This window comes from Halichoerus grypus, chromosome 2 (genome assembly GCF_964656455.1).
Source record: "Halichoerus grypus chromosome 2, mHalGry1.hap1.1, whole genome shotgun sequence".
NCBI lineage: Eukaryota > Metazoa > Chordata > Mammalia > Carnivora > Phocidae > Halichoerus > Halichoerus grypus.
This window is the reverse complement of record NC_135713.1, coordinates 176,230,282-176,254,125: the sequence shown is the minus strand read 5'-3', so window position 1 is coordinate 176,254,125 and position 23,844 is coordinate 176,230,282. Positions and strand designations below refer to the sequence as shown.

The following is a 23,844-nucleotide window of genomic DNA, read 5'->3' as shown; positions in this document are numbered from 1 at the left end:
CTCACAATTTGTAATCACATATTTATTAATTTTCATAGTCATTGCCAGGCTCTCCCCCTCGGGCCGAGACCATCTTTGTTTTATTCACCAATGTGTATTTGGAACCTAGAACAGTGTGAGGGAAATGTTCAAGAACTATTTGTTGAACAACTGAAGGGGTGAATGTTGTCCAGGCAGCTGATCCTTAAATCAGGTGGTCTTTGTGGCATGTGAATAAATTACAGTGTATTCATCCCCCTCAACAGGTGCATATAGGTAAAATCAGGTTAGAGTTAACACCAAGGATAGGTTCAAAGAGGAATTAAGGATTGCTATCCAGGAGGTGTCAGGGGAAGTCCTATTCCTTGGCCTACTGAGGTGAAGGGAATTCTGGGCTGCTTTTATGGAAATGAGCCTAAGTCAATTTAGCCCTAGCTCTCTCCTCCCACACACCAGTCCCCAGTCAGTGCCCAGTTGGGGGCAGATCACGGTGGGGCAGGTCATGCTAAGGCTTGCCCCACTTCGTGCTGCCAGGAGTTCTGGCTCCCATCAGATATATGCTGGCTGTTGGCTAGAAGGAAGAAAGCAAGCTGTAGCAGGAATGAAGTCCACCCCCTCCCCTCCAAGACTTGAAGCTGTCGGCTGAGGGAAGCCAGCTGGTACCAGGTTAAAGAGACCATTATTTGCCACCTAATAAGCAAGTGTTTGGGGAGTTGGGGGCAGATTATTTCTCAGCAGCTTGGAAAACAGGGCATACATGATATTTTGTTTCTCCTTTGGCCTTGCTGATAGCAGAGTTTACTCTTGAGTTTTGGTTGACCTGATTCTTTTCAGGGAGACCTTGAAATATAGATAAGCCCACTACAGTGGAACAGATATATGCCGCTCCCTTCCCCTTCACCTACCCATTCTTCCTGAGCCACCCTTCGTGTATGAACTGTGATCATGGTTCCTAGGGAAGAAAAATGCAGCCAGGAGACTCCTCACTGCAGCCTCAGCAAGATGCACTGCAGGCCAGATTGGGCCTCAGTGTGGGACTTCTAAGTGGTATGAATCTAGAGAAGGGAAACAAAGCTCAACTTGTTCCTGTGAGCCTTCATATCAGAGATGTGTAGGTCATGGGTCTGCACAGTTAGAGATGCTGATCATTTTTGTCCACTAGTGTGAGAGGCTTGGATGGCCTTGGTTTGCCCTCACGTTTCCTGCCTTTCATTTTTCCGGAAAGAAAATTAAGAGTTTATTAATCACCTACTATATCCCAGGTACTGAACTATGCATCTTTTCCAAAGTTGTCTCATTTCATTTGTATTAAAACCATTTCAGGAGAGATTATTATCCCCTTTATATGCATGAGAAGATGGAGGTTCAGAAAAGTAGAATAAATTTACTAAGCCCTCTCAGTCAAGAGGCTGAGTCATAATTTGAACCCGGGGCATCTCACTCCTAAACTTGTGTGTTCTTCCTATCCAGGGTTCACAAAGAACAAAAATGCTGGAACACATTACAGGGTGACCTGACTATGTTGCTTAACAGTATGAATTTAACACTAAACATTGTTTAGCGCATCTGCTTTTACTGGGGAGAGACAGAGGAGGGAGAGGGGGCTGGCCTGAAAACAATTCGTTTGCTGGGGTTCAGCCTGCTCTCAGTGCCTAGTCCCATCCAGACAGTCGGAGCCTCTCTAAAAAAGCCACCGTGTTATTATAGTGTCAGAGAAAAGGTGACCTCGGTAGCTTGGACCAAACCCCAGCTTGGACCAGAACTTCCGTCCAGGGTAGCTGACTCTCTTTTATTGCATAACAGCCACATTTTTGCAGCCCTGTCCAGGAATATCTGCGGGAATAAAGGCTCCAATAAAATGAAAGTTATCCTGCATGCTTGTCTCCTACCCTAAACCGGGGGCAGCTCAACAAGACAGAAATCCCAAAGCAGCAACTTGTCCTGGAGGCCAATGGCGTAGTCACCCCAACCTGTGTGCAGCTGCTCCTTCTGCAGAAAACATGCCCCCAGCTCTGCCGTCTGGGACTGAGTGTGAGCTCTACCGGCCCTCGGCAACCCAGCTCCAGGAAGTTTGCTGCTTCCTTATTTGAGATGTATTACTAAACTGTAATCATATTGTGAGTGGAGCCAGCCAAAGCAGTGGCTATTAATAGGGAGGTGAAGAAAGCTGACTCAGGAGGAGGCTGACTTAGGCTGAAGGGGAGAGCCTGGCCACCTTGGCCTACAATCCTCAGCGAGAGGTCAGCGAGAGAGACAGACCTGAGCTCATTTCGCTCCTGGGCCAGAGTCAGCACGATCTGGATTTCTCAACTTTGGAAATAGAAACCTGAGGCGGTCCCGATCAAAGGGATGTGCAGCCGACCTTCCCAGGGCCTTGGGGAGTCTCAGAGCCCTGAACACAAATAGCTTAAATAGCTCTGATGCAGCAGAGCTGTAACTCTCCCCTGCCAGGGTGACTTGGAATGGGCTGTGGGGGCTACCTTCTGCAGCCTCCCTCAACCGAGAAGCCAGTGCTGACCCAGCCCTGCGCCGGCCAGAGCTGCCCCCCGGCAGAGACGTCAGAGGAGGGAGAACCTATTTCGGGCTTCCTGATACGGCTTGGGGAAGTGGTGTTACAGAAAGGTGGAAGCAAGGAGGTGAAGGTCCACAGCGAATGAAGGGCATGGTGCAGAGAGGCCTGATCATGTGGCAGAAAGTTTTCGGTCATTTCTGTTAATGCAATGCCTTGCTCAGGGAGTTCAGACTTCAGCCATTCGGTAGACACGCCATCACCTAGCAGCTGGAAGCAGGATAGATTCCCACATCTGGCCCATGCTGGGCCACAGGAAAAACAACTGCTCCCGGACGCTGCGTTCAGAGTATCCCTTGCTCCGTACCAGGCACGGAACACACGCTCTATATGCCGCTTCATTTAGTCCTCACCCACCCCAACAGGGGGGTATCATCACCCCTCTTCTCAGAGGGAAAAAGTGAGATTCAAAAAGGTGAAGTGACAGTGGCAGGGCTAGAAGGTGACAAAGATATAGGACTAAAACCTAGGGCTGTGGGCAGCCTGAGGAAGAGCCAGCTGCAGCAAGCTGCCTTTGTGCCTGAGGCTCGCCCCCATCTTTCCCCGGCCGTGCCTCCCTCTGCCGCCACTCTGGTGCCCGCACTGAGTCGGGGTGATGGCAGTCTGCGTGTGTGTTGCTGGGAGGTGCTGGAATCTTCTCTTTGTTCTTTTAGTTGGTTAGGCATGCCTGGGTATGTTGCCTCAAGGTGGAAGATTCGTTTTGGTTCCTGGATCTCTGAAGAAAGAGGGTCAGGTGGAGAACGGATATGGAAGATCCGCTCCTGTCCCTCCTAAAAATATTTACTAAGCACCTATTGGGCTCAGCTCTGGATGGCTTGGGCACTTTCAGACTGCAGAACAATTTAAAGATACTATTGATCTGGTCTTTTTCTCTACTATTTTTCACATATCCTGGGGACTATCCGCAGGGGTAGATCTCTTCAATTACATACATGTCGTAATAGACACCTTAGACACTCCGATGTATCTATCAAGTACTTCTTCACGGAAAAAGTGGACTTTCCTTCCACCGATTGTCATTTGGGTCACTTCCTGACCCTGAGAAAGATCCCCAGGACCCCAGACCCCAGCTCTTAAGCTCTAGCAAGTTCATGAGGGAAGGGAGCCCGATGCGGGGCTCGATCTCAGGACCCTGGGATCATGACCTGAGCCAAAGGCAGACACTTAACCACTGAGCCACCCAGGCGCCCCTGGTCAATTCTTTTTTTCTTCCTTTTTTGAAAGGCAAACAGATAGCCTAACAATCATAACGGTCAACAGGGTGGTGGCCACATCCAGGTTCAGGCAGCTGCCTCCTCTCACTGTAGTCAAAGTTAATTAATTCCCACTGTACCTTGAACTAGGTCACCTGCAGGTCTGTGCTGAGGCCTGACCTGGTGTTGGGGGAAGGCATTTCTTGTCTGGCTCTTGCTGTGCTGTCTTGGGCAGGCGGATGGAGAAGGGGGTATTTTTCACCTTTGCGTGGGATTGTCTCTCCTCTTCTCCTCCCGGGAGGTGACCATTTTCAGATCTGTGGGTGGGGAGGAAAATCTTCTCTTCCAAAAATAATCTCTTTCTGCAGTGGGGTTTGAAGCTGGACCGAGCTGCTAATGCTATTTTTACCCAGCTTGCAATTCAGGGTGTAAATAGCAACTCTGGCTGTTTTTTCCCATAGCTGACAACAGAGTCAACCTCTTTAAGGCAGGGGCATCCTGGCATTTTGCACAAAGGAAACAGAATAAAGGTTGCTCTCAGGCCCAGGGAATGATCCTTGACCATTAGGTCAGTATACAAACAGGGCTGGCATCTCCATGGTTGTGTTGTCTCAGTCACTGCTGTAAACACCAGGCCCCATGATAGCTCCTCGGCTGAGGACGGTTTAAAGAGGCGCGATGTGGAATCACGAGGGAAAGACAGGCCCATAAATCTCTGCCTGAGCATGCTGAGGGTTCTGGGAGGTTGAGCAGCTCTAGGTTCCAGCTGACTGTTCCCCTCGCCCTCCCTCTTGCATTAGCAAGCATTTCTTCTAAGGTTGCCCCAAACCCACCAGATTAGGAGCTGAGGAAAGACAGAAAAAACACCTACCCAAGGCTGTCCAGATGACAGAATGTCTCTATAAGAATAGATGCCTCCCATTTCTCAAGTGACTGGAGACCCCACCATCTTGAGTATTAGGAAGTGTCATTTAGAGGTCATGCTAAGAGGATTGGCTCCCTCCATGCTGCATATGAGCAGAAGCCGTGAGAAGCTAACCAGAGCATTGGGTTGTGTCTCCAACCGGCTTGGGTGGGGTGGGAAGTTCAATTTCACAGAGGACCCCTCATTGGTACTGTTGATGAGCGCGGTAACCGGCAAAGACAGAGGTGAGCTCATCACATTTGGCAATTCCCTATTGTTTCTCTTCTGGGGAACAAACATACTTCACTGGCTTTTTTCTGAGGCCACTTTTCTTACCCAAATCTTTCCCTGGGGCCTTTGGACTGAAATTAGAAAGGAGCTATGAGTCAGCAGGAATGCCCTTCATTCTGAATTACACAGCAACTCTTCATGGAACTGCCCATTCCCTTCCTCTAGGCATATATTAGTCAATCATCAATCAATAAGAGAATTTCTCAAATATCTACTGCATACTCAGAACTGGGCATTTAGGCACATGGTTCAAGTTTCAGGTTCTTCCAGCAGATGACGTGTGGGCTAAGAAAGGGATTGGAGGGCAGGTAAGCAGCTGAGTAACCCCCATATTTGCTTTTTGGGAAGTGGTTTCTGTGCAGTTCTTCGGAATTGATTCTGGGCAGCTGTTAAATTGCAAAACTCACTGCCAATTATCAATAGCTAAAGTGGCATCGGAGAGCTGCTGATGGTAAAAATAGGAGCAGGTAACAGATGAGAAAATAGCTTTGCATATGAGGAGAGAAGATGGGAACATATTGTCTCACTCTGCTGTGTTATGGGTTTCCACTGTTAGCTTGGGTTCTCTCCCAGAACTGACCAGCAAAACCTACTTAGTGTGACCTCCAGCAAAAAGTCTACCAGGGAGCTGGGCAGGATGAGATCAAAGCTTTGTGTTAGCAGCAGGAGGAGATCTGTGCTGGTTCAGGGTATCCTGGTTCTCACTGTGCTCAGAGTCACATTAAACAGCCAACACCACAGTTTTCAATAAAACTTGTTGAATTTTAAATGTACCGTTACGTACCAAATCTACCATATGTAGCAAATGTCTAGTTGATCTGGTAATTCATTTGTCCCCAAACTTCAAATTTACAAACAATGGTTTTTGGAGCCTTGATGGTAAATGTTTACCTTAAAAAAAAAAAAAAAAAAAAAAACCCAAAAACGGAAGCAGGAAAAAGTGCCCTGGTGAGTGAAACCAAAAGCAAGTGGCAGACAATCATTTGCTAGACTGACCGTTTGTTTTGAAAAATGCTCCCAACCCCAGCCTTGACATTGGGGAAATTTGGAACACTGTAACAGACTTCCTGTCTAACATTTCCCTAGATTTCCTGGAATCCAATTGGAAGTACCGTTTCCCCTGTGTCACCAAGGAGTTAAACTTTGGCTGGGCTCTCCTGGTGACTAATAGGTACCGTGTGGCTCTGAGATCAGCGAGAAACTGACAGTCGGTGTGGGAAGTGTGAGGTGTCAGTGCTCTTGAAATGCCTTTGATGGGCATGGTGAGCAAGCACAAGGATGTTTGCCACCTAGTGCCCCTGATTGTGTGATTTTAACGTGAATTCTTATTTCTTCCTGTGAATTTTGCATGATTTTAAATGAAGATCTCTGACTTCTTCTGGAGCTTGATATTACCATAGTGTGCGAGTTATTCCGTGGAGAATGATACTTTTAGACAGCTAATTCCTCTACTTTGAAAAATAACCCATTTTGATTGAAAACAAGGCAGAATCAACTGACCTAACCAAATCATAGCTGACAAGGGTTACGGAGATTTGGTCTTCCTACTCTAGCTGTTTTCATCCTTGTGAAAGGAGCCCAATTAGCATAACACTCTTGGCTTCTCTCCACCCCCTCATTCTTCCCTGGGAAGGAGGAGTGGTTTCCTATGACTGGTGAGTTTGCAAGGAGAAACTGTTGTCTTATGCTATCTTCTCTTCCTTTCTTCTTGGGGGTCAACATTGCTCCTCTAGGGTGAGAAGGGAAGGCCCTTCTGGCCCACCTGCCTATCACTGAGTGGCCACGTCTGTCTAATTCTGAGCTTGAGTATTGGGAAGATCATTTGTCTGACAGTATCAGCCACATTCTCTAATATCAGCTTTATTAGTAGTAAAGGTTATTTTTGCCCCTCATCTAGCTTACAACAGTCCTCTACTTCAGTTCAAAACTCGGAGAGAAGTGGGGGGGACTGCTATGTTGGGGTCTCTACAAAGACCCCAACATATTTACTGGGAGACTTCCTGGTGGCTAGAAAAAGCCTTGGGTTGAGGTGAGACCCTGGCTTCTAGGTCCATGTCACTACTTTCCTGTAGAACACTGGATCATGATCCCAGGTCATGATCCCAGGTAATGATCCCAGGGTCCTGGGATCAAGTCCCGCATTGGGCTTCTTGCTCAGCGGGGAGCCTGCTTCTCCCTCTGCTCCCTACCCCCCGCTTGTGCTGGCTCGCTCTCTCAAATAAATAAATAAAAATCTTAAAAAAAAAAAAGAAAGGAACACCAGGTTCTTCAGTAGTCAAAGGAGTAAAGGGAGTTTATAGAACGTGTCCCTCCCAGCCGGCACGTATCCATTCAAAACTTATTTATTGAATGCCTACTGTGCACCAGGGGGTACGATGATCAAGATAGATATGGTCTCTGCTGTCACAGTTTATCATCTAACTAGGGCATATCAGTGAGGAAGTTTAATGATCCAAGTGAAGTAAAACAACCTCAAACAGGCTTAACCAATAAAGAGAATTTATCGGCTCACTGGGGATCCAGACACAATTTAATCCAGTACTCAAACAACAGGGATCCATTTCTTCGTTCTGCTGCTTCTGGGTGGATTCATTCTTTTGACACCACATGACGCAACCCGTCCTCTCTCCTGCCAGCTTCAGGCTTTTCACTATGGCCGCAGCGGAAATAAGACGTACCATTTACCAGGCTGAAAAGAGTCCAAGTCCCAACATTCCCTGCAAACTCCCAAGAATCACTCAGATTACACCATTTTAGGTCACGGGCCGTCCCTAAAGCCACGACTGGGTTCAGTGTGAGAGGATACATGGATGAGCTGATAGCCAGTGGAACTCATCCCTAGATGAAAGACCGTTGGGCCCTTCCCACGTGGCTCAGAAATCTGGAGACCTATTAGGAAGAGAGAAGGGGCAGCCACCAATAATTGTCCATGGCAGAAGGAAAAGACAGCAAATAAAATGATAATTCTGCTCTGAGGGAACAATTCAACCTGCAGAAAACATAGACATTCATTACTACCTGGTGAGTCAAGCACAGGTCTGGGAATCCAGAGATTTGGGTTCCAGATTCTGTGCAGGATCCCTATATACAATAGACCCGTAGGAAAGTTCTGGAGGTTAGTAGACTTTGCTTCTTGATCAGGCCCCTCAGGAACTGCCCTTGGGTTGGCTCTGTGATTCCTTTTCTCTTTTTGGAATGGAGGGTGACATATCTGAGAGGAACGCTAAACGGATCACTGAGGTGCTGTCCACAAAGCAGCTGTCACTACATAAACCCAAGCTATCTGTTATCATGTGCTTGTTATTCTTTTAGTCTTAAGGACATTCAACCAGTGGTTTAAAACGGGGCTAAACATTAACCACACTAGGGTAGATCAGCACTACGGGAGCTATGAGCCATGAAGATACACAGACCTTCAGTGTTCTAAGTTCAAAAGATCTATGTGAAACAAGATATAATCCAAGTGAACTGAAAATGGACAGAAATGCAGTCAGACATGTAGGGTAGGGAGGGTGCTTCGGCTTAGTACCAGAGCTAGTTCTCAAGGGGTATGAGTGTTTGCCAAGCAACTCAAAAGTACCAGTGGGGCCTGGGCAATCCTTTAGATCTTCATTCAGCAAACATTTGGGTACCTTCTCTACAAGAAGGTACAGTAGGAACACATACACAGCTGTGAGGTTGCCCCTTATATCCTTCTTAGAAAAAGAAAGAATCTCCATTTATAAATAGGTAAATTATCATGAGTCCAGATTATTATATGTAATATCATATATGTTATATGAACTAAAGGTCTATCACACCAGAGCCAGAAGGTAAAATTAGTGTCATTTGGGGGTGGAAGTTGGAGAAAGAGTGGGTCATGAGTAAATCCTGCTTTAAGGCATAAACACATATATAGGATTAAATTGAAAGATTACAGTTACACAGCGGTTTTTTTTGTCTTCCAAATAAATATGACCCAATCCCCTAAACACCCTATGGCAGCAGTTTATTTGCATCTTTCTCACTGCTCTTATTCTGACTTCTATCACAGTCAGTTGTTTATTCATTCAATTATTCGATCAGTCCCTCATTGAACATTTATGGCAGGCTTGATACGCACCAAGTACTGTGTCAAACGCCAAGATACAAAACAGAGTGAGACATGGTCGTTGTATCCTAGGAGCTCAGTCCAAGAGGGCAGGAGGCATAGAAAAAATAATTATAATACAACATGGGAAGTGCTCACAGAAGCATGCACTGAGTGCTCTGAGGTGAAGTCTTCACAAAGGAGATGATATTTGATTTGATCTAAAGATAACAGGAGTTTTCTAGGCTGAAATTTTAGAGCATCTGGAACGTCCCGGCAGGAGGAGCCAGCATGGTGTGCTGAGGAAATGCAAAGGAGTTTGGTCTGGAAGGATCTTAAGGTATGTGGGGAGAGTGTCAGAAGAGGAGTGGGGTAAAAGGTAAGTCACGTAGAGCTTTGTAGCTCTCTATGTGGGCTTTGGACTTTATTTTATAGATAAAAGGGATTTGTTGAAGGACTAAGTAAAGGAAGGACAATATTAGGTTTGGGCTTTAGAAAGACATTCCAGCAGCAGTCTGCAGGAAGGGTTATCCTGGGGAAGGATCGGGGGCCAAGAAAGCAGCAAGAAGCTTATTTCAATAATCTAGATGAGAAGTGATAAGTCGTGATAGTTGAAAAAGATGGAACAGAATGGATTCAGGAAGACTTGAGAGATTGAATCAGTAAGACTTGATAATTGATTGATGGGGATGACGTCAGAAAGGAAAAAATCTTGACTTAGGCATCAATAGCCTGGGTAGATAAGGAAATGAGGGTTCCATTAACCAGAGTAGCTAGTAGAAGAAGAACAGGTTTGGGAGGAAAGATAAGGACATACTGCCTTTAAGATGTGTGCATGACATTCACGTGGGCAAGCTCCGTGGCTATTAGAAACATCTGTCTAGAGTTGACAGGAGAAATGGAGGCTAGAGGTTGACCAGGGGATAGGTGGGTGCTGAGACCATGAAATTAAATAGCACAGACCAGGCCACTAAAGGGCAAAGATTCTGAGGGCAGGAGGAGTTCCCTACAGCCCCTGGCATAGTACTTTGCATAAAGCAGGCAGAAACTATGAAAAATGCTCAGATACATGCATAAATATACCAATCTGGAAGTTGCTAGTAACACCTAGATGCCCAGAGACCTCCAATTTGGAGTCTTTGCAATTTTACAGACTTACTTTAGGGCCAAACTGGCAATAAGAAGAATGCAAGCAGCATACTAATACTCAAAGAGATTCTAGCCTTCCACTAAATTCCATTTAAAAAACTACTGTTACCACCATGTGTATTTCTTTGCATTTGGTCTTCCAGAGGATACTATAAAATGAGGAAGCTGGGGTAATACAGCTTATCAGAATTAGGGGAGTTTAGTTGCAGTTGCTGGAACACAGAAATTGGTGTCAGCGTGTTTGACCTTTAGGAAAGTCATTCTGAGGGCAGCTTCATGGTGTTTTAGGAACTAAGCAATGTCTTCTTCAAATGTCACACAATGTTACAGTTCTTTTGCATTTGCTCATTCGTCCAACAAACATTGTTTGAGCACTTCGTATGTTCTAGACACTGTCCTAGGGACAAAGGACATCTTCCCACCCCTCAAAGAGCTCACAGTCCAATACAATTAAAACATACTGTGAAGTATTATGATAGAGGTAAGCGCTGTGTGCAGTTGAAGGCAGAGAAAGACAACCCAGCACGGAGGGGAGGAAATGAGGGTGGCAACATGGTTAGAGAAGCCTTTTCAGAAGAGACAGTGCCTGAGCCAGGTGATACAAGGAGGGGATGAGGTTCCAGATCAAGAAGAGAGCAACTGTAAAGGCAAGGAAGAATAGAATTCATTGTGGCTGAACGTGGAGGGGAATGGCAAGAGAGGAGCTAGGACAGGTGGAGAGGGACCTCATCAGGCCCTGATAAGCCCTTCCTATGGAGTCTGAACTTTTAGCCTGAAAACAATGGATAGTCACTGAAGGATTCTTATAGAGGACTTCAGAATTCTTGTGCTTTTAGTTTTTGTCTTATTTTCCATTCTCCCTCCTTCTGTCTGTTTTGACAGCTTGTCTTCCTTCCTTCCTCCCTCCCTCCCTTCTTTCCTTCCTTTCTCCTTCTTTCCTGTGAGCATGATTTTGGAAATTGCAGCTGATCTGGCCTATACCTAAAGGGCAAATGATTTATTTATGTTTTGTCCATGCTTGGGCTGAAGAAAAAGAAGGGGTTGTAGATCCGAGAAACGTGAATTTTGATGGTAGTAATAAGCAAAGTGAGAGAATCCCAGGAACAATTAATACCACCCAGAGACTCTCCTTTACTCAAACCTGGAGATGCTTATGTTCAGTTTTGAGGAGGGGGGCGTTACCTCCAAGGTGTGGACAGGAATCTTAACTGAAGAGAGATCTACACGCTTGCTACTTAAAATGGGGTCCCTTTAGATAAGTGGAATTTCAAGCTTCAACCCAAACTTACTAAATCAGAATCTGCATTTTTAACAAGATGCCTAGGTGATTCCCATACACATTCAAGTTTGAAAAGCCCTGATCTACAAGATAGGAAAACTGCTTAGCTGGTAAATCTTATGTCACCATGTTGCAATCTGTGTTGTTTTGCATGGCTGATTGATATGTAATCAGTTTGTCAACCTCTATGATTATAAATTTATGTCCCACAGTAAACTCAATCAGGGGTTAAACCACTTGTACTCCAGTGAACATTTCCAAGAAGTCTCCTTGGAACCAATGATGTTGAGATTCTTTTAAATAAAAGATTTGCTCTCTGACTGTTGGATAAAAGATTCATTTTTCCCTTATTGTGACAAAATATACATAACAAAGATTTACCATTTTAACCATTTTTAAGTGTGCCGTTCGATAGCAGTAGGTACATTCACATTGTTGTACAACCATCACCATCATCCATCTCCAGAACTTTCTCATCTTCTTTTTTTTCTTTTAAGATTTTTATTATTTATTTATTTGAGAGAAAGAATGAAGGAGAGAGAGCACAAGTGGGGGAGGAGCAGAGGGAGAGGATGAAGCAGACTCCCTGTTGAGCAGGGAGCCCGATGCAGGGCTCGATCCCAGGACTCCAGGATCATGACCTGAGCCGAAGGCAGACGCTTAACCGACTGAGCCACGCAGGCGCCCCAACTTTCTCATCTTCTTAAACTGAAACTCTGTGCCCATTAAATAATAAATCCCATCGCCCCCTCGCCCCAGGCCCTGGAAACAACCATTCTACTTTCTGTCTCTATGAACTCTACTCTAGGTGCTTCATATAAATGGAATCGTACAGTATTGGTCCTTTTCATATCTGGTTTATTTCACTTAGCATAATGTCTTCAAGGTTCATCCATGTTGTGGCTTGTATCAGCGTTTCCTTCCTTAAAAAAGGCTGAATGACATTCCATTGTATGTGTCTACCACATTTCCTTTTTTACCATTCATCCATCAACGGCCACGTGGGTTACTTCTGTTTTAGCTATTGTGCATAATGCTTCTGTGAACATGGATGTAGAAAGATTCATTCCTATAATCAGCATTCATACCAGGCATGCAGCTCCCCTCTCCCAGCATCTCCACATTATTTCCCAAAGGTGTGCCACAATAAACATAAAATTCACAGCTAATGGATGTTCTCAATGAATTTTCTTTAATGTATCAAGTCTCTAGTTGACTCCTCATTAAGAAAAGGGAATTTGCTGTTGTTGGGAATGAAATGTCTGTTCCATTTAGTGTCTCTGTCTGGGAGCAAGGGCCTCCTGAATATAAACTCAGAGCCAGAGCCAAGATATTAATCTGTGAAGCTCAAGTATTGATTTGGTGATGCCATTCTCTTCCCCTGATGCTATTCCTATCAACTCAAATTATCTCTCTGAATATAAGAACCATTTTTTTTCTGGGTGCACTGGGCAGCTGGTGACAAGCTGCTTGCTGATGGGCTGTGACAGAGATGAGCAGTCAGCTGCTCCTGGGCAGTCGAGGTCCTCCCTGCCAGAGTGTTGCTGGTCAAAGGAATTTGCAGCCCTGAAGCCAAGGGGCGGACCGACCTCCACTTGGACAGACTCGGGCCTCCAGCCTGATTTCAGTGACCCCCAACAGCGCTCAGAGAAGGGGAACAGCCCTTGAGCTTATGGTGGAATTATTCTAAAGAATTATATAAAGGGTGTTATCTCCTCAGATTATCATATTTCTTTTCTGGAATCTCCAGTTGACCTGTGCGGCTCCAGGAAGCTGGCGGGACAGCTTTCCCTCGGGCATCCAGTGGAGGCGCTCTTACACTCTCATTTCATGCCCGCTGTGTTTCACCCCTGGGTCAACTCTTTGGGTTATCAGATGTGTGTGTGAAGAAGAGAGGGTTACAATCACACCAGCTCATTTGGAAAATAAACACTGAAACTGGATTTCATTTTCTGTGCAATCACTTTGGCTTTGAAACTAAATCTGGACGTAAAGACGGGAACAACACAAGTTTCCAATTTTCATGTTAATTCCTGGCCCTCGAGGATGATTAACTATCTAGAAACTGAAAACATGGTTTGGACTAATCTTTTATGAGATCTGATTAAGAGCTTTACAGCGAAGATTTGCACCACATTAGAAAGGCTCAAACAATTTAGGAGAGTGCACATGTAAGGAATTTCCTTTTACCCGCTTATAAAAGAAGAGCTAGAAATCACAGCCAACTGCACAAGAAAGGAAAGGGTAAGGACCAGCCTATTTGATCCCAAGGAAAAAAGTTTGCATGTTGGTGAGCACATTTGAAGACTTCCCATGAGAACCCCTGTCGAAACCAAAAGACATAACATGTGATGAGGTTACATGCATGTGGAGTCACAGCAGCATGCGATGTGTTGTAAGGATCCAAGGGAAGTCTGGGGACCTGCATAAGATCATAAAATATCTGTAGGCCACTGCTTAGAATTTACACTTTGCCTCCTCCTGGGTTTTATCCTGATCTCTCCACTTGAAACGCCTTCCCCTGTCCTTTTCCCTCTCCATTAATATATGCTTATCAAAATCTCTCCACCCGACACCTCACAGACTGACACCTCTTAGCCATAATCGTTCTTTGCACCCTTTCAAAATGTGTGTGTTTTGGACGCCTGGGTGGCTCAGTCAGTTAAGCATCTGCCTTCAGCTCAGGTCATGATCCCAGTGTCCTGGGATCGAGTCTCGCATCGGGTTCCCTGCTCCCTGGGGTGTCTTGCTTCTCCCTCTGCCGGCCACTCCCCCTGCTCATGCTTTCTCATTCTCTCCGATAGATAAATAAATAAAATCTTAAAACAAAAAACAAAATAAAAACACCGCAATGTGTGTATTTTATATGTCCTAGGGCAGCCTACCTGGCATTAATGATACATTTCTTAGTGGTCACTTTCAAGACATTTTTCACATGTGTGGTTTGTGCTCTTAAACCAGTCCATAAGTTCTTTGAGGTAGGGACTATTTGAGGGTGTATTTCTCTAGGGTGTCCTAAAGCTCAAACTTTAATATGCATGGGCCTCAATAGGGGATCTTGCTAAAATGAAAATGCTGATTCAGCAGGAATGGGATGGGGCTGAGATTCTGCATTTCTAAGCAGCTTCCAGGTACTGCTGCTGGTTGGAGGACCACCATCTGAGTAGCAAGACCCTAAAACACCCAGGATGGTGCCTCAACATAAACAAGTAAAACTTTTTATTGGTAGTAGTTCCAGCCAAATTTCTCCTGTGAGACCCTGACCCCTTCAAGTAAATGCTACCTCACGATCAAAGGTAAGTCCTCTTCCCTTGGGTCATGCACTGCCCTCTAAACTAATTGAAGCCTGAGGACATGATTCTGTTATAATGCAATTGTTTGAATTTGTGTTTAAATTTGAGCAGTATGAGTGGTTTTACTAATGTCATTTGAGGGGACTGGTGAATTATTTGGGTGTGCATGGCCCAGCCCTGATACGCTAGGCCACTCTTGATAAGAGCCACAGTTAATACTAGCTGATCCCATAAACTAGAGCCCACACTGGCCTGCATAGAGTGTGGAGAGCCATAACTCGCCTTCTGGATAAGGGGCCCTCACTTTTCTCCCAGATGGGTTAAGTAGGTGGAGGCAGAAACCAAGCTTACTTTTGTTGACCTGTGTCCAGTTAAGTCTCTGTTTCCTGTAAGAAGTCCTGCTCAGTCAGAGGCCAAAAACGCCACCTTAGTTTCACCTTCAAAACTAGGAAAATCAGTCTTTGACTATACTAAGCAGACTTCAGTAAATGCTTTTGAACCAGGAGGTTCAGACCGGAAGGATTGGCGGGCACGAATGAAGCTACAGAAATGTCTGACTGGTCTCATGACCTGGCACCGATAGGAGGCCAGTCCAGCCTCTCAGGACCTCGGTTTGCTTATCAGCATAATCAAGGTGTTGGACTGGAAGCTTCTTATCAGTGCTAAGAGTCTGTGGTTCTGATCACCATATCAGGGAAAGGCAGGGGAGAAAAGAATTCCACACTTGGCTCCGTGACAGCAGTGTGACTGGGAGCCTCTTGGGGGGCTCTTCTCCTCTTGCTGGTCTCAGCCCCAGTGCTTGTCCTAACCAGGTGCTAAGTTACCCTTTCCTAGACAATTGGGTGCCTCACATCGGCCAGCCTGGTGTAGAAAGACTTGAAAAGATATACCCTGTGCTGCCACCTAATGGCTCCAATTCTCTCCAGGCGATTCTTCAGCACCATTTGGATGTTCCAGAATCTCTAGGCCCTCTATAAAACACAATCCACCAGCGATGAGAACCTAAGGTGAGAGAATAAACATAGGGTACCTCCAGGGGCCACCTCATCACAGGAATCAGGGACTATGACTGTAAGAACCATAACTTTTTTTTTTTAACTTGGTGATTTCCTCCTTGTTATTTCCTGTCTGTTGCCCCGTAATGATTAACAGTAAAACTCTAAAAACAAAAAGGGCCAAGGTGTTTGTTTTCAAGGGCAGCAAGGAAGCAAGGAACTGGGGGAGACAGCACTCCAGGGGTTGGGGTAAACAACTCCAGGGGATGGAGTGGGTGGAAGGAGCTGAATAGCTGGAAGGAAAGCAGGTTGAGTCCTCAAGCTCATTTGAAAAAGGAAAGAGGGGGTGGAATAAAGTTGTGTTCTAGTGGGAATAAAGGTAACGGTCTTAATAGCATTGTCATTCTTTCCTGTTTTGTCTTCAGATGTACCAGTCTATTTTCAATCCAAGAAGATGAAGCTGTAGACTAGTGTTCTAGTTCAGCGGCCTTTGTAGGAAATGATACTCCTAGAGTGAAGATCCCAAATACAAAAGTCTACAGAAGGGCCAGGCAGATAAGGTACCTGGCTGGGGTCGGCCATGGGTAAGACTATCGCGAGTGGGGGACTGTGGGGAACTGGGGAGCACTTACCCCATCTGGGGAGGCAACAGCTGCTCAGCCCCAGGTGGTTATGGCCCTAACCAAATTGTAAGCTCACATTGTCTGATCTTTCAAATCTTCAAGAGAAGCTGGAAATTTAGATTATTATGTGAAGTCTCCTTATTTTTAAATGTTGGCAGCTAATGCTACTTTTAAAACAAACAACAGCAACATTGTGTGGGCCAAATAAAACATGTCAATGAGACATATTTAGCCCAAAGGCCAACTTTTTGAAAACTTAGGCCTAGAGCAGTTTGCATTCTGGAATCTCAAAGCATTAAGAGGCTCCTTGTGAGGGATATGGTCTGTCAACAATAGCAAACTACAATCAAACAAGCAAATGTCAGATAAATTGGGGAAGTATTAAATGCTTTGCGTTTAGATTTGTTGGTTTGTTGATTTATCATATCCAGGTGAAAGCTTTGAATACATTCATTCAATGAATTAAGAAGCATTGATTGAGCACCTAATATATGCTAAGTAATGGTAAGTAAAACTTTTTCTGTAAAGGGCCAGATAGCAAATATTTTAGGCTTTGAGGGCCAAATCGTCTCTATCACAACTACTCAGCTCTGCCAGTTGTAGTTACAAAGCAGCCTAAGACAATACATAAACAAGTGGTGTGCTGGGTTCCAATAAAACTTTATTTACAACAGACAGCAGTCCAGATTTGGCCCCTTGGCTATAGTATGCCTATCTCTGATCTAGAAAATCTTAGGGAATTTGAAGCCTAATGCAACAGTTTTCTTTAAGGAAATCTACATGTTTATGCTTTGCCTATTCAGACAAGGAATTAGGGTGAGATCACTATGATTTTAAGTTATATTTATAAGTAGTTTACCCCAAATATTACTCTGTTATCATTTAGTATAATACAGGCTATCATAATTATTCTATAAACATAAACAAGTTACCATAAACATTGGAAATAATGCTGGTCCAACCAAGCTACTGAAGTTAGTTTGGCAAGACTATCTGAATATGAATTGAATTTAGGATAATTTTTCAGAAGAGAACCATTTACATGAAAGAATACTGAATAGTTGACTGAGCTAGTTATCTTTTTTTTTTTTTTTTTGAGCTAGTTATCTTAATGGTGTGATTCAATTCCTGTTTTGATTGCATGTGAAACTGTTGTGAAGAGATAACATAAAGCTGAGCAAACCTGCTTGTCCCCTGAGTCCTATGGGATTTACTAACTACTTGGAACTTTCAAAAAGATGTTATAAAGAGAACAAATGAAGAATATATCACTTTTATCTTTCTATTCTCAGTGAAGTAATAGTACATAGAAGATGCTCAAAAAATTTTTGCTTTATAAATGGAAGGCAACAGACTTTGGTTGGCCATGGTAACTTCTTTAGATGTCACTTTTGTGAAATATTCACTAAAGATACCTAGCTATTTACAAGCCTGTAGATACTGTGTTTTGGCGCCCAAAAGCTCTTTGTAGCTCCCTTCTCCTTCACTTTCTTCTACTGTAGACTGCCTTGCAGGGAAAGGGACCATGATGTTCCAATTCTGGCCAACAAGATATAAACATAAGGATCTGCCTGGGGCTTCTGAGAACATTTCCTGATAGGGACTGATTCAGTTTGACCTTTATCCCTTCCCTCTTCTTCCTGACACAGATACAATACCTTAGAAGTTCAGTAGCCATCTTAGAATGGGACAAAAGCGACAGACTAAGGATGGTGAAATAAAAAAGAAAGAAGAAGCCTTGACGACATCATTGAGCAGCTGCATTAGCCTTGAACTGACCACATTTGGGTTTATTACATGAGAAGAAATTTAGTCCCCATGGGGTAAAGCCATTGTTTGGCCTTCTATGACTTGCAACCCAACCCAATTCTATCTATTTGGGGGCTACTTAGAGTTTCCTTCTATTCTTTTTTTTTTTTTTTTAAGATTTTATTTATTTATTTGACAGAGAGAGATAGCGAGAGTAGGAACACAAACAGGGGGAGTGGGAGAGGGAGAAGCAGGCTTCCCGCGAAGCAGGGAGCCCGATGTGGGGCTCGATCCCAGGACCCTGGGATCATGACCTGAGCCAAAGGCAGACCCTTAACGACTGAGCCGCCCAGGCGCCCTGAGTTTCCTTCATTCTTATACTCCATCAGCATTGCTCAGGAGATGAAATTTCCAGCATCCAATGCAGCTGTATTAATTTTCTGACTCTTCCTGTGCCACTTTGGAAAGTTGGGTTAAAGACATTTAAAATCTTGTTATAAATTCAAATAATATATAAAGATCAAAATTCGTTTGTATTCTTAGGAAGAAGTCCTATCACAATACATCAAGTTCAAAGAAAATGTTTTACAACATAGCTTCTAAGAGTATCAAAGGTGTTGTCAACAGATTGTTTCTGAACTTGTTTTAGGTAGCAAACACTTCATGCCAACAAACTATCCAAAAAGTATTTAATAATATATGAATATGGTCTACTTTTTAGAGTCTCATGGCCCCTAAACCATCATATTTTGTGACATATACATTAGCTTTTAAAGACCTTTCAAATCTTGGATTTTAGGAGCACCCAGTTGCCAAAATTTGGGCAATTTGGGCATCAAAAAATTAATGATGGTAATGGATTATAACACATTAAATGAAATGTAAAAAAACTATGAGTTCACAGTGATTCAAAAGCATGCCAGCTAGTAAATGTAGATGAATAAGGGAGTTTGCAACTGCCAATATAGTAATTGCTTCAGTGTACCATCATTAACAGATGCTAAAGCTATTGAGTGAAAGGATGTTAGGGAACAAAATAATCACATGGCTTCAAAGTAGCATCTCAGAGATCAGTTAATAATTCCAAAAGGAAGATGTACCTTTACCATGGTGAGACCTGGTAGACATACTCTTTAACCAAGCAGTCAAACTTCGGCATCAGCAATGGTAAGACGATGGGCACTGATCTTACACACTAAGAGGTACACAACACCCCCTAAGCAGAATCTTTCCTGAATCTAAACAAGGAAATAGTCAAGCAAATCCAGAATTTGGAAAAAACCTGTATAAAAAAAAAAACAAAACTAGCTTAAAATGTCAAGGAAACCACCAAAAGGCAGAGATTTTTCCTTGGCTAAGAGGGAGTAAGCAGATAACAACCAAATGCAATGTGTAAATCTTCATTAGACTGCACCTTAGAGGAGAAAAGAGTCTGCTTATGAAAGACATTTTTAAAATCTTAAAAAAAAAAAAAAAAGGGACACCTGGGTGGCTCAGTCCATTAAGCATCTGCCGTCGGCTCAGGTCATGATCCCAGGGTCCTGGGATCAAGTCCCGCATCTGGCTCCCTGCTCAGCGGGGAGCCTGCTTCTCCTTCTGCCTGCTGCTCCCCCTGCTTTTGCGCTCTCTCTCTCTCCCTCTCTCTGACAAATAAATAAATAAAATCTTTTTTTTAAAAAAAAGACAATTTTAAGACCATTGGAGGAATTTGAATATAGAGAATATATTCAATTGCATTATTGAATTAATGTTAATTTTCTTAGGTGTGATAGTAGTGGTATTGTGGTTATTTATTAGAATGTCTTTTTTCTAGAAGATCCATATTTTAGGCATTTAGGGGTAAAGTGTCATGATGACTGCATCCTACTTTTTTTTTCTTTTTTTAAGATTTATTTTTAGGGGCACCTGGGTGGCTCAGATGGTTAAATATCTGCCTTCGGCCCAGGTCACGATCTCCAGGTCCTGGGATCGAGCCCTATGTCGGGCTCCCAGATCAGCGGGAATTCTGCTTCTCCCTCTTCCTCTGCCTCTCCCCCTCCTTGTGCTCTGTGTGTGTCTATCTCTCAAATGAATAAATAAAATCTTCAAAAAAAAAAATTTATCTTTAAGTAATCTCTACACCCAACATGGAGCTCGAACTTACAACCCTGAGATCAAAAGTTGGGGAATATTAAAGTGGAGACTTAGATACATAAATGAAAGGAGCACAAAGATTGGTTTAAGGGGTATTGAGATAATGTCCAAGTTTTCTACACTATTCTAGGATATGCTGGTTTGGTTTCACCTGCAGAATCCTGCACCTCTTTATCACACAAAGTTGTATCGCAGGCAGACTAGGCTGAATCCCACCCAGGGTGATCACCTGTCCCGGTTTGACCAGGACCAAGGGATTTCCCAAGAATGGGACATTCAGTGCTAAAATTGGGACAGTCCTGGGCAAACTGGCTCTAAGGTCACCCTAATATTTCTACTTACCACCTATGTGACCTTGAGCAAATCATTTAGCTTCCCAGAGTCTTGGTTTCCTCATCTATAAAAAGGAGATTACATATGTGCTACAAAATGGATGAACCTTGAAAATATTATGCTAAGTGAAAGAAGTCAGACACAAACATCATATATTATAGGATGATTCCATTTATATGACGTTTCCAGGATAGGCAAATCCATAGAGACAGACAGCAGATTAGTGCCTGCCAGGACCTGGAGGGTATGATTGCTAAGGGGTATGAGATTTCTTTTTGGGATGATGAAAATGTTCTAGAATTAGATAGTAGCAGTTGTACAGCCCTGTGCATATACTAAAAAAACCACTGAATTGTACATTTTAAGAGGGCGGATTTTATGATATATGATGATATCTCAATAAAGCTGTTATTTAAATAATTGAGTAACACAGCATCACCAACAATTCCACTCTTAGGAATAGGTAAATCTATAGAGACAGAAACAAAATTAGCGGGGCGCCTGGGTGGCTCAGTCGTTAAGCATCTGCCTTCGGCTCAGGTCATGATCCTGGGGTCCTGGGATCAAGCCCCGCATCGGGCTCCTGGATGCTCAGCGGGAGGCCTGCTTCTCTGTCTCCCACTCCCCCTGCTTGTGTTGCCTCTCTCGGTGTGTATCTCTCTGTCAAATAAATAAATAAAATCTTTAAAAAAGAAAAAGATTTTATTTATTTATTTCACAAAGAGAGAGAGAAACAAAATCAGCGGTGACCTTGGGCTGGGAGGAGTGGAGGAAAATGGGGAGTGACTGCTCCTGAGAGTGGGGTGTCTTTTGGAGGGATGAAAATGTTCTAAAATTGATTGTGGTCATGGTTACATATCTCTATCAGTATACTAAAAACTATTGAATGGTACACTTTAAGATTTTATTTATTTGAGAGAGAGAGAGAGAGATCAGGAGCAGGGCAGGGGTGGGGGAGAGAGAGAGAGAGCATGAGTTGGGTGAGGGGCAGAGGGAGAGGGAGAAGCAGGCTCCCCGCTAAGCAGGGAGCCCGATATCAGACTCGATCCCAGGACCCTGGGATCATGAACTGAGCAGAAGGCAGATGTTTAACCAACTGAGCCACCCGGGGGCCCCATTTGAACGGTATACTTTAAATGGGTGAATCGACTTGCATGGTATGTGAATTATATATACCTCGATAAGGCATTAAACAGGTAATACGGTAAAAGTATTTTAGGTTAAACAAAGGAGATTATAATACCTGTGTGAGGTCTAAGTGAGTCTTTGCTCTCATAACGCTCACACTCCCTCCCAAAACACACTATCACACCAAATCATCATTGTGTAGGCTTTTTTTCTTGCCCACTGAGCTGAGAACCGTTTGATAACAGAAACTTTCTAATTCATGGAGGGCCAGTTTCCTGGGCATGGAACTTACTCAGTCACACAAGACCCCATACTCAGAAGAGCCCCACATTTGGTTTAACGCTCTGCTGTCACTGTCTTGAAATTCTTAATATCTGAACGAGGTGCAGGCGCCCCTCATTTCCATTTTGCACTGGGCCCGGCAAATTTTGTAGCTTACTGAATCCACCTTTGTACCCCCAACATTTAGCATAGTACTGATGCTCAGTGGGTGTTCTCTATCCCAATCCCAGTACCCTGAGACTTTGCTCAGAACAGCTCATTGACTTTCAACACCGATTTATCCAGAGTCTCCTACGTGCCAGGAAGCGTGTCAGCAGCTGGGGACACCGTGGGGAGCCAAAGCAGGCAGCAGCCTGCGGCAAGGGACCGGCTCAGAAGGAGGCTGTTCCCGCAGGTAAATGTGCCCACCTAACCACTTGTCTCAGACAGCAATGACAACGTTTGACTCATTTGTACTTTCAGTTCAAGAAAAACACGTCACCTTGGGATCCGATTTTGCAAGTTCTGCTTTATCACAGGAACTAGAAGACTCTGATGAATGAGGATGGGACTTCAGTTCTTTTCCATGGTGTGAATAAAAAGTCGACTCTGCCTTTTTTTGGTCTGTCCCATTGACATCTATCGTTAAAGCGATCTGTCAGCACCTTTTAATTCCATTTAGTTCCTATGTACAAAACACTAGGCTAGGCCTTGCTGCTGCTAGGAAGATTGCAGCTGGATCTTTTTAAGCTTGTCACACGAGCTCTTTGGGTAGTGATTCCGGTGGGCTACAGCATCATGGCAAGTCAGCAGAAAGCAGCTTGAGTCAAGACTCTGAAATTCCTGATAGACCTGCCTTCCACTTGCTAGATGTTCTTAATTATGGTGAATTCCAGGGGCAATTCCTTAATCTCTCTGAACTTCAGTTTTCCAATCAGTTCATTCAAGGCTGCTGTCAACGGGCTATAGTAAAGATTAAAAGAGATAGTGCACGCCTAACTTTTGGCACGGTGTCTGGCACTTAGTAAGAAAGCCACAATAAAAACAAAGGCTAAAACATCCTGTAAAACTGTGTTGTTTTACATCTTAATGGCTAAATAGGACTGTTCCTGGCATACAGCCACACATCATAAAATACTTCCGCCTGCAGCTGCTGTTCCACCAGCTAGAGGTGAAGGCAAACAGTTCTGACCAGTATCTCCCTAACTCTTTAAAGTCAGTGAGGTCCTCTTCCTCCCTCTCAGCCTTGGTGGGGACCCCACACCTGGCTCCCACACTCCTGGGTGCAGTATCTGTCTGGAGGAAGGCTAAGCGAGGGGGGCTGGAATGCCTGCAACGGCTGGAGGGGCCACCGAGGGGACAGAGTTGGACCTGTCCTGGCATCTTTAGCTTCTTTGGAACCTGGAGCCCACACCTCCCTAGCACAGTCTGCTCACTGAACACCTACACACTTGGGTTCTCTCCCACCACCACCCATCATTGGTCAGTCATCAGAAATGGCTGTAAGGCAGCTTTCTTCAGCTGAGGAAGGGCAATTCTTGGAGAAATGCTCATCTGAGAGCTATCAGTTGACTCTCCCAGCAGGTGAGAGAATGACTGCCTCCATCCTGAAGCAGGGAATCTAGGGAGGCAGCACATCACAGCATCCATGACAACAATCAAATGGTAGGAATTTCTGTCCTATATCCCAGTCATTTCTAGGACTTCTGAAACAAGGATGAACTGGGGGGAGGATAGAGAATCATGAGATATGCCATCAAATTTCATAGCCGGTAATCTGGAAAAGTTCACTGAAAACTGCATGTAGTACAGTTATGTGTTCTTAACCGATCTTAGAGTTGATCCAAGCAAAACATTTCTGAACAGATCTACAAAAAGTACAAAGAAGTCTTTATG

The 23,844-nt window shown here is 44.1% G+C and overlaps 1 long non-coding RNA gene across 2 annotated transcripts; it reads left to right on the top strand.

Annotated features, from left to right (window-relative positions):
• Positions 1-1,002: 1,002 nt before the first annotated feature.
• On the top strand, positions 1,003-22,560 carry LOC144380485 (uncharacterized). Of its 2 annotated transcripts, XR_013444652.1 has the most exons (5): positions 1,003-15,733; positions 16,147-16,281; positions 16,776-16,848; positions 17,994-18,167; positions 22,255-22,560. It is a non-coding gene; the product is annotated as an uncharacterized LOC144380485 (long non-coding RNA). The 2 variants fall into 2 exon arrangements; XR_013444647.1 differs by lacking the exon at positions 22,255-22,560 and having other exon boundaries at positions 17,994-18,320.
• The last annotated feature ends 1,284 nt before the right edge of the window (positions 22,561-23,844 follow it).